Genomic DNA, 7,806 nt, shown 5'->3' on the forward strand with positions numbered 1-7,806 from the left:
TCTCATGTCCTCAGGGCTGGCTCATCCTCCTTTGTGCCATCAGGGCCAGCTCTACTGTGCTGTCCAGGTGAGGTACAGGGTCCACTCTCCCAAGTGCTGCAGCATGTTAGGGGCATGGCCAGCTCTCCCACTCTGATGACCTCAGGGCCAGCTCTCCTGCTTGCCATAGGTGGCAAGCAATTGTGTGTGTAGGGGGAGGCATCTTTCCCTTACTCATATACTTCATGGCAGACAAGTGGCAGCACCAGCTCTTCCATGTTCATGCCCTTGAAGCTGGCTCTCTTGTGCCCCTGCCACCAGGGTCACCTTCACTGTGCTGCCCAGGCAAGGTGTAGGGCCTGCTCTTCTGAATGCTGCAGCTGGTGAGGAGCAGGGACAGCTCTCCTGCTCTCATGACCCAATGGCCAGGTCTCCTGATTGCCACAAGTGGTGATGGGCACAGTGTAGGGAGGGAATGTATCTCTCCCTTGTCCATGCCACTGAATGGGAGACAACTGGCAGGGCCAACTCTCCACCCCAGGACCAGCTCTCTCATGATGCCCAGGCATGGAGTGGGGCCAGTTCTGCACCGCCCTCAGATATTAGCCTGTCCCTGTGTGGCAACCCAGACCAAGGACACTGTCCTGGCCTTTGTTGGTAGCAAACCCTAGTTGCTGCAGGGCAAAGACTCAGACCCCAACCATGGTCCCAGGTGACATCATCAGTTACTCTCATCAGGCTACTCCTCACTACCCTCGAGTCTCTAGTTCTGCCTATCTTCCTTGTGCCTACATCTTCTGTTTCTCTTCCATTTCTCTACCTCTTGCTTGCTCCTCTTAGTGGTGCCCAGGGTCTCTGAGTATCTGGGGTCATCCCAGGAGTGGTCTCAGGAAAGCTATACCCTGCCTGGGCATTGTGGCTCTGGGCAGGGGTCATCTCAGGCATGGCCTGCCCCTCCCCCTTTGCATAGGTCTGCAAAGCGCCAGACTGGAAGTCATCTCAGGCAAGCTTCCTGTCCAGACTCCATGGCACTGGACTGGTGGTCAACTCAGGCTTGCTTTTTCAGGGAGTGTTAGGTTACTAATCATTCAGATGTTCATAGGTCGAAACAATGAGCACCACCTACTCTGTGCCACCTGCTGGCACACATGACGCAGCCACCACACCTGCCATGCCTCTAGAGGCAGAGTCATTTTCTTTTCTTAAAGACTTGGGAATTAATAGACCATGGAGACAGACAAATGGGCTAGATCCTGGCCACTGCAGAGCAGATTCTGATTACAAATAAATACAGGGCTTGGGAAGGAACACTAGTTTTAAAGCTACATGGTCTGGAGCTGGCCCTGCCTCCATGCTACTGTGACCAAAGCCAGAACTGTGTCATTAGCACTGTGTCAGGCAGCTGTCTCTCTTCACAGGCCTTCTTCACAGAAGAAAACGGCCTTACAAGTCACAGGTTCCTCGTTTCCTAGTGAGTTATTTCTCCTTTACAGTCTGAAGAAACACAGACAGTGCAGGTTGGCTGTGAAGTAGTACAAGGAGTAAATCTACCGGCCTGCAGTGTTGTGGGGAAAAGCAGTTCAGGAAACCCTCCTGGATATTTGCTAAAGTAATCAACTTGCTAGTTCAACTGAGCAGCTATGGCTTTACCTTAAAACTCCCTAGTCAGTGTTCTAGAGGTGACTAGGACTCCAGGAAACTTCTCCATTTGGATACCTCAGTCTCTTCTGAATTAGAGTTGAATTCACGAAGCCAGTGGCAGCAATTGGAATAAAACCTGTCTTTCTATAATAAAATAATAATAATAATAATTATAATAGCAAAGCACTTCAGCAAGTGTTTGACACTGTCTTTGATAGTAAAGGACTTTGCTGTAAGAAATTATTCTAGTTTTTAAGGAGGTAAATTAATGCATGGAGCCCTCTGTTAAATGCTTTAACAACTAGGAAAACTAGAAATGGGCATTTGGCAGACTGTCTATAAGCCGAGTGTGGCCCTTCCTTCTCAGTTTTCCTTTTGACTTTGATCTATGCCTTTGCAGCTCCTCTAACTTCTGCACCTGAGGCTCACTTCATCTTGATTCTAACTGGCAAATAGGATGTTTGCAGACCTGGAGCAAGCAAGGATCTGGAGAAAACCCATTCATGTTGTAGGTGCAGGCTGAGAATATTCCTTTGCTAATCTAATCAACAGATAGGAGATATGTACATGTGAACACGTGAGAGAGAATCAGTTGCTCAGCTAAACTCAACACTGACAAAGCTACAGAAGCTGACCCCATACCAAGAAGCCAGCATGAATAACTGCAGAGATTCTGCCTGGCTGAGATTGGCCACATATCCCAGAAGAATGAGGTGATAGTGTACAACCTTAGATTAGTTGTTTTAAGATGTTGGATTGTGAGGTGGTATATTTGATGGCATCTTATTATGTTTAAGATTTAAAAACTGTGAGGAATCTAAAATACTCCAGTGGACAACTATTCTGAGATTATTTTACAGAGCGGCTTTAGTAAATACTTTCTCTCTAGCATATCTTTCTAGGTAGCTTCCTCCTTCACAGAAGGAGGCCAGCCTATGCAGGCAAGATTTACATCTTAGAGGCTCTCTATTGAAGGAGCCAGAAAGACTGCTAGTTTTCCCGAAGTCCCTTACTTCATGTGTCTCTTTGTTTTCTTTTTAATCATTTTGTCAGGAAGAACAACAATCCACAAGTTGCCCGTGTCTCAATTCCTGGAACTTGTGAGTGCATGACTCTCCACAGCAAAAGGGACTGAAGGTCCTATTAATCTTAAGGGAGAGTCACCCTGGATTACAGTAGTCCAATATCATTATATCAGAGAGAGAGAGGAGGCTCAAAGACAGGGAGACGGAGCAGGGTCAGAGTAGAAGATGCCAGGATGCTGGCTTCACTGATAGAGGAAAGGGCCACAAGCCAAGATTTGGGCAGCATAGGACTGGCAAAGGTTCATAAAGAGATGCTCCCCTGATTCTCCAGAACGGAATGGGAAGACATTTGTGAAAACTTGTTATTGCAACAATGGCAATATGATACATCTTACATCCGAATGTTGTCCTGTCTACAGTAAACTCTGTGACCTTTCTGGCAATGCAAAGGACCTCCTGAGAACCTACTCAATCTGGCTTCCTCTGATGAGGCAGCATCATCCCAAGTGGTGCCACACCATGGGAGGCTTTGCAAGTTTTAAAGCAAGTACAAGCCAAAAAAAAAAATGTGATTTATCCAAATTGATAAATACTTTGAGGAATTTTCAATTTACACCCTCTGTGACTTACAGTTACCACACATCTATCTTTTTGGTAACTCTCTGTTCTCCATTTAGAAACCCTAATTTTCTCTGATTTGGAGTTGGTCCTTGTACTTGTGGCAATAGTTTAAATAAAACCAGGCCTGTAACTTTTTTTTTTTTTCTTTTGCATTGAAGGATTTTGCTAATGCATACTCCAAGAGACCTTTGCATGGCTATCATGGCTAAGATGGCTTTCCCCCTTTAGTCCTCTGTTAGTTATTCTTATAATTCTGTTTATGCTTGCCTATGTTACTTAGACTAGCCATGCAGGTAATGCACTCAATCTTGACCTCTATTGCAGCCATGATTTTCTCTTAAAAAAGTAAAAAGGTGAAGATGCAGGAGGCACAGAAGTCCTTGTGCTCACAGGTAAGTGCAAGGGAACCTAAAACATTCAGCACAGAAGGTTGTTCCTTCAAAGGAAGGGACATGAAACCTGTTTACACAGAACACTAGGCACAGGCATGGCTAATAGCCTGCTGATCTTTGTGCTATCTGTGTGGCCAGAGACCACGTGGGACCCTCCCTCAGACCCTTGTAAGCTTGTTTTTTGTTTGTTTGTTTGTTTGTTGTTTTTTTATTGTTATTTTTTTGTTTTGTTTTGTTTTTTCCCAGTCAGTCTATGGAACCCATCTTTATAGAAGGTGTCACATGTGCTTTCTAAATAGTTTCCATATGGTCACATTTGATCTTTATTAAGCTTATTTTGTGCTTTATAGTGCACATGGAATTGAGTTAAATCACAAGAAAGTTTTCTCCAAATTCTGTTGTGCTTCAGTATACCTGCTTAGGGTCAGACTCCTGAAGTTTGAACCAACACTGGCAACTTGGTCATGTTTCTAAACTGTCTTTTAGCCCCCAACAAATCTTTACTGTGCTGGCCATGGTGGTGGCAGAGACTCTGCACAGGTCTGTGTTGTGGTTGAGAATTCCTGGAAAGAGGATTTTTCTACAGGTTGATTGACTGATTAAAATTTCAATGATGTGAAGAGGTTGGAATGTTGCAGTTTCAGAGCATAATTACAATTTCTCTTGAGTGATCTGTAGCCTACTCAATGGGATTCATTGCCCAGCTCTATGTCAGACCTAACATCCTGACAAGTAGAGGAATTTTAATCCAGGAACATGGCTGCTCTGGAAAAGGATCACATCCAAAGACCTTCCAGGTCTATGTGATTTGGGTGGATGGCAGACATGTCCTGGATTATGGTATGATCTGGCTAGAATACAGACACACCCTTAGTAGACACCTTTAATCCCAAACAGTGTAGGTAAAGTTAGTTTACAGACGGAAACAGTCATGTTGGAAAGTCTCACTGAGTGGTAGATGAAGTGAGGAAACAGAGAAAGCCTTGACAGAAAAGGATAAGCTCAGAGAGGTGACTTAAGAAAGCAGTACAGTAAGAGACAGAGCGAGAGAGAGGGAGAGAGAGAGAGAGAGAGAGAGAGAGAAAGAGAGAGAGAGAGAGAGAGGAGGGAAGAAAGGAGGGAGGGAGGAAGGAGAAGGAGGCAGGTTTCCTCCCAATAGGGAGACCCAGTTTGTGGTGTTTTGGGGTCCACAGTTTCATCTGGGATGGCAAGGATAGCACTCCAGTGCAGGCAAATGGCTCTGTGACTGGGAATCCCAGGAGACTGGGAGCCTGCAGGATCCCAGGAACTTTTCCTGTTGGTGTGTATATGTGTGTGGGGGGAGGGAGGGGTGTTTGGCTGGGTGTCCTGAGGTCGGACCTGTTGTTTCCTTCACTGAGGGGTTTCCTCACAATGTCGAAACCCAGTCTCTGGTGTTGTGGGGCCCACAGTCCAGTCTGGGATGGTGATCAGAGCACACAGGCATGTGGCTCTGGGCTGGCAACCGAGCACATGCCAGGACCTGGGAACTCTTCTGGAGTTTATCTGGGTGACCAGAGAACAGACGGATTGCTTCTCACACCATAGAGTTTCCTCTCATTTGGGAAACACAATTGCTGGTATTTTAGGGCCCTGAGTTTGGTCTGTTGGTTGCTGTGCAGTCACTGCTGTCCTGCTCCTCAGACACAGTGTCCTCTTGGCACTGACATCTTGGGTCCCGTCTGGGCTGAATACATTATATGTATATGCCAAGCCCATTTGATATATGATGTCATTTAATTCTGATGTTTCTCTGCTTACTTTTTTGGTGCCAATGAGCTATCTATTCAACAGGTTCCATTGGGAAACAGTCTCCATTGAGAAATCAGATGTTCTTACAGAGTTTCCTTTATATGTGACTTGTGCTTGTTCTGCAGCTTTCAGTACTTTTCTTTGTTCTCTCTACTTAGTGTTTTAACTGTTTTATGTCCTGCATATTTTGTATTCTGTGTGCTTCTTGTATCTTTATGGATATGTCTTTTTTTTAGTTTGGGAAAGCTTTCTTCTGTGATTGTGTTGAAAACCTGGTCTGTGCCATTGACGTGGGATTCTTCTTCTTAGTCTATTCCTACAATTGGAAGCTTTGGTCTTTACATGGTCTTCCACATTTTTGCTATGTTTTTTCTTGTGCTTTAATTGTTTTTATACTCTTTGCTTATTTCATTTATTTACTCCACTTTATCTCGAGTCTTGAGAGTCCATCTTCTGCTTGATTCATTCTACTTTTATAAGGCTTTCCTTGAATTTTCTAACTGTATTATTGGGTTTCTCAGTTCCATTTTCATTCCATCCTGAGTCCTTTTTAATGCTTCTAGTTCTTTCTTTCTTTATTTTTTTATTTTAATCATAGGTCATTCACTTGTATCCCAGCCATAGCCCCCTCCCTCTTTCCCTCCTAATCTCACCCTCCCTCCCTCATCTCTCCCTGCCCCCTTCCAAGTCCACTGATAGCGGAGGTCCTCCTCCCCTTCCATCTGACCCTAGCTTTTCAGGTATCTTCAGGACTAACTGCAATGTTCTTTACTGAATTTCATTTTGAAATCCTGGATTGCTGTGGTCATTTCCATCAGTCTTATGTTTGTATTCTTGGGCATCACTGAGGCATTTATTTTCTTTGTTCCTTACTAGCATTTATTTTCTTTGAGTTCGCTCTCTTTAAGTTTTTTTGTGGCTTCTTAAAACTCTTTGGATTCTTTGATGAAGTCTTGCCCGAGGCTTATGTTCTTTTAAATTCTGTGTGCTGTGCTTCATCCAGCTCAGTGGTTCTCAACCTGTGATCTCTACCACTTTCGTAGAGGTTGCCTAAGACCATTAGAAAGCACAGACATTTACATTATGACTCATAACAGAAGCAAAATTACAGTTATGAAGTAGCAACAAGAATAATCTTATGGTTGGTGGTCAGCACAGCATGAGGAACTGCATTAAGCAGGTCGAGAACCACTGATCTGGGTAATTCTCATTGGTGACTATTTCTGCAGGTCTGATAGATTTAGGAATCACTAAATATCCTACCATCTTTCCTGTAATCTAGTGAGCAGGGTCATCTGTTCTGTCCTTAGTTATTAGTATTTTGAGAAATCTGAGGTAGAACATCACTGTATATCAAACAAAACAAAACAGAGGATATCTTAGTCCTAGCCCTTTAAAAGTATCCATGAACCCTAAGGCAGCTGCAGGCATGAACACAAACAGTGCGACTCTTCCTTTCTTCTCGCTTTAGTAAAAGTGGACCCTGACAGGTAGTTTCTAAGTAGGAGGAGCAAGACAACATAGAAGATAACAAGTTTTGTGACACTGCCGTTTAGAAACAAGGAGAACTGTGGTCAAAGACAAAGGTGACCAGCGTTTATTGACTCTTGGATAAACTCAGGATCTCAGAGGTATTGCGGCCAAAGAACAAAGGTGGTGCAGCAGAACACTTAGTGCTCAGTCCTGTTCTTATGCTCCAGTGTTGTCTTTGTTGTAACACAGTGAGTTTGGGGTTTTCTTTACCAACTCTTCTACTTTTCAGTTTTAACTATTGTCAACTTTTGTGGTTGAGACTCCTTTAATCTTTCATATATGTGCCTCTTACTACCTTAGAAATAAACATTATCTGGAAAATAAAATATATTTTTTCCCTAAGGATTTTTAGAATGCTAAAACTGAGAAGAGTTTGTCTTTTTGTCTCCACTATTCTCTGAGTATTTAGGCCATGTCACAGGACACAATATCAACAAAGCAAGTGTGGTATTTCCAATCTGGGCTACGACTTCCTCAGGGCATCACTATCGGTACTTTGTCTTGATCCTGGAGCATATCCCCACTCCAACACAGGAACACTGTGGAAAGTTAAAATCTGTATTTTTTGAATCCCTGTCAGCATCTTGTACATGTCAGATAATGTATAGTAATTAATTCATATCCATAAATGAGCAAAGAGAGTAAACAGAATGAAATTAGAGATAGCCATTTTCCTTGGATTAAAACAGATTTCTTGTTTCCAGGATGTGCTGGCTTTTCATTGCTCTTCTACTTTTCTGGGACCCTGTGTGAGATAAGAATTTTATTTTATCAAGTCTTTGTTCATTGTAAATAAAATAAAATAAATAAATAAACCAGATGAGCAGAGTACCAGGGGCAGGACA

General features: G+C 43.4%; 1 pseudogene; it reads right to left on the bottom strand.

Annotated features, from left to right (window-relative positions):
- Positions 1-1,047: 1,047 nt before the first annotated feature.
- Positions 1,048-1,167, bottom strand: LOC129691484 (small nucleolar RNA SNORA17; annotated as a pseudogene).
- Positions 1,168-7,806: the final 6,639 nt, after the last annotated feature.

The sequence above is a fragment of the Psammomys obesus genome, unplaced genomic scaffold (assembly GCF_907164565.1).
Source record: "Psammomys obesus unplaced genomic scaffold, mPsaObe1.curated_primary_1811, whole genome shotgun sequence".
Lineage (NCBI taxonomy): Eukaryota > Metazoa > Chordata > Mammalia > Rodentia > Muridae > Psammomys > Psammomys obesus.